The following is a 3,659-nucleotide window of genomic DNA, read 5'->3' as shown; positions in this document are numbered from 1 at the left end:
CTAAAACTGCAGAGGCATTATGATTATGCAGACAAGTAGTGTTGCTTGAATAAATTGCATAGAAAATAAATGGCACACCAAACTTAGAATCTTGGTGTGTCACTTTCATTTTTGATTTGATGCAATCATCCAAGAAGATTGAAAACAATTTGTTGCAAGGCAACACCAAACTTAAAATGTAACCATATGCCAATTTATTGAATTTAAATAAAACAAAGAACAAAAACAAAGCAGAGAAGAGAAATTATACCTATGGTTGACATATTGTTCACTTTCTTTCTCTTCTTCCAGTTTGTTAATAGGAATGACCTTAAGAGGGAAGAAAATTCAGCTAGTGTCCCCTGTCTTGGCCTCTCCTCAGCAAGCTTTCTTTTGTTAATGGCTTGATTGAGCTTGCTTGCTGGATCAGGGGGAGGATTGCTTGTGGTTGACCCCTTTTTCTTCATGAATATTGTCCTTGGTAGCTTGGTCACAATCCTCTTCTTGGTGCTTTTGTTAATTGCCTTCACTTCCTTGAATCCAAGTCTTGGTGGTTGTGTGATTGTTGGAGTCTTCTTTTCATCCAAAGCCTCTTGAATTGGTGGTCCTATGAGCCCTTCCTTTTTGCACTTCTCTGTTTTAGTTGAGTGTGATTTCTCTTGAGTGTCTTCCTCACGTTCTTGCTCTTCCACTTCTTCTTTTACACTCAACATTTGCTTTAATAGCTCTTTCATGGAAGAGGTTTGTTGTTCTTCCCAAGATTTTTTCATCTCCTCTTCATATCTTTCAATCATGGATTCAATTGTTGAGCCTTTTTGTTTCAAGGAAGTTTGAGAGAGTTGTGAGTTTTCATGTTCCATTGTTACTTCAACTACCCTCTGTGGACTTGGAATTCTGTGCTCATACCTCCACCAACTCATCCTTCATTGCAATTTCACTTGACAAATGGACCTTTTGTTCTTCTTTTTCCACTTCCTCACTCACAAATTGGTCTTCATTCTCAATGCTTGGCAATCCTAAATGTTTCTTTATTTGCTCTAAGTGCCCATCTATTTTCTCAAAAAGGCTCTCTCGTTCCTCCCAATATTGTTCTTGTCTTTCCAAGAGTTCTCTGGACGTTTGAAGGAGGTCCTCAGCTACTAGCTTAAGAGGTGAAGGTTGAGAGAAGTTTTGTGGATATGGATGTGTTGTAGTGAGGTTGTTTTGAGTGGTATGAAATGAATCTTGTGAATTGTGGAATAAGTTTTGTGGTTGGTGGAATGAATTTTATGGATGATGAATTGAATTGTATGAATTTTGGAAGGAATTTTGTGTTGAGGCAAACTCAAGTGGTGAAGAATTTTGATATGAAAAATTTGGAGGTGAGGTTGGATAATTAAGAGGTGATGGCTCTTGATAAGTAGAATATGGGCTCTCAAATGCTTTCTGGTTTTGCTCCTCCCAGGCACAACTTGAAGAATTGTTGAAATCATCATAGTATGGACAATCTTGTAGTCCTTGGGAGGAATCTTGCATGAATCTGTTGCAAGCATAATCAAGAGATGATGTCTCTTGATGAATAGCATTTGGAGAATTAAAATTTCCTTCCCAGCCATAGTTTGTGTCAATGTCATAACAGCATGGTTCACTTTGTAGCTCTGGGAGGAAATTCATTTCTCTTAATTGTTCACACTTTTGTTGATATGCCCAAACACCATGAGGGTAATGACATAAATCATTTTGTGGTTCTGGACAACATCTCATGTGATTAGCTTGATCAATTTGTGGCTCTAGAGCAAATCTCCATGGATTGGAGTGCTCATAATTTGCAAGTTCTTGGCGATACTCCCAGCCACCATTAGAATAATGACTTGAATCATTTTGTGGTGGTGAGAAATATACCATATGATTCTCTTGCTCATCTTGTGTCTCTGAAGCAAGTATCCATGAATTGGAGTGCTCAGAATTTGTATTTTCTTGGTGATATTTCCAGCCACCATTAGAGATTGGTGGTGGTGGGTGATATCCCAGAAAGTTTGTTTGATCAAAAGATGAGATAAACTCCATTTAAATTTTGTAAAACACAACACCAAATAAAATTGAAATTCATGTCACAGAGAAGAATTTCTTAGTGAAGCAATAACTCAAACACCTTGCTATCAGCTTAAAACAAAAAGCAAAAACAAAGAAAAATGCTTAATCTAAGCTACCATTCACTTAATCATTGTTAATCTTTTCCAATCCCCGGCAACGGCGCCAAAAACTTGATACGTAAAAATTAAGATTTCACGTATAACCGGCAAGTATACCGGGTCGTATCAAGTAATAAAACTCACTAAGAGTGAGGTCGATCCCACGGAGATTGGTAGATTAAGCAACTTTAGTTAAATGATAGATTTAGTCAAGCAAACATGGTTTGATTTCATGAGCATTGTGATTTTTGAACATAATTGCAGGAATTTAAATGGCATAAAAGCAAAGAGCAAGAAATAAAGAGACAGAATGTAGATGACAAGAATAATAAATTGCAAGAATGTAGAAGGGAAATGGGGTAATGGGTGGTCAAACAACTAAGAGCAAAAGAAATGAGAATTAATGATAGAGAGAATCATTAGGGATCGGAGATGCAAATCCTCATGAATTGATGTTGATCAATTCCTTCTCAATCATGGGTATAGATCCATGGCAAGTGGGTAATTGAATCCCAATCTCTTGGTGATCCAATTTCTCTCAACATAACCAATTGCCACTCTCGTGATCTAATTGTTCATGAGAAGAGATGAAGCTCAATTTCTAATCCAAGCCACACAATTTCCAGAATCTCAACTAAGGGAGGTTACATCTCACATACCAACCAAAGTGTATTGATCAAGGAAATCATGAAAGGATAAACTCTAAACTGAATTATGTGACTCCTTTTCCAAATTCACCACATAATTCATATAGATTAATCCCTCTCTCGATGGTGATTGAATCTTTGAAGAACAAGAGTTTCCTCTTGGATTAACCACTTGAATTAAGAAGGAGAAGAAGAGTTATCAATGCATTCAAATAAACAGAGCTCTTCCCCCTAATGAAAAGGGAATTAAGTGATCATTGCTCTCAACTGAAAACTAAATTGCATGAAATTAAAGTGCATGAAAATAAAGAGTGAGACTTCAAAACAGAAATTGAAAATTCAAGAATTCATAAATGAAAACTACAAATTAAACTACACTACTACTAAGGAAGAAGAGAAGGGGAAGTGAAGAAGAGTGTATGAAGGGGAGGGGTCCGAAGACCCACTCTCAATGGAGTGTGCCAATTCACAGAATTTTAAATTGGTCTCCTCCGTCTCCCTTCAACCCAACCCCATTCTATGAAACTATGGCCTTTATATAGGCTTTCCTAAATTACAAATTGAAATGAAATTAAAAGCAAATTACAATTAAATGAAAATCAACTATTCTAGATGATTCTTGTGGCCTTGATTGATTGAGATTTATGGGTTTTGCTTGCTTGAGGTTAGCTAGCTCATGAAAGAATTCTTGTCAAATAGAAGAAACAAGACCCATTTTCATTGTTCTGGCCCAATGGCTTGGCGTTTTTGCCAATAACGCTAGCCTTAATGCACGTTGGCAACGTGCAAAGTATTTTCCTGGAAGTGGGCATTGGTGTTTGGGCGTTGTTAGCCCAAGTTGTTGCTAACAACTTGCTTTTCT

Source organism: Arachis stenosperma, chromosome 3 (genome assembly GCF_014773155.1).
Source record: "Arachis stenosperma cultivar V10309 chromosome 3, arast.V10309.gnm1.PFL2, whole genome shotgun sequence".
Taxonomy (NCBI): domain Eukaryota; kingdom Viridiplantae; phylum Streptophyta; class Magnoliopsida; order Fabales; family Fabaceae; genus Arachis; species Arachis stenosperma.
Note: the sequence above shows the minus strand (reverse complement) of the source record.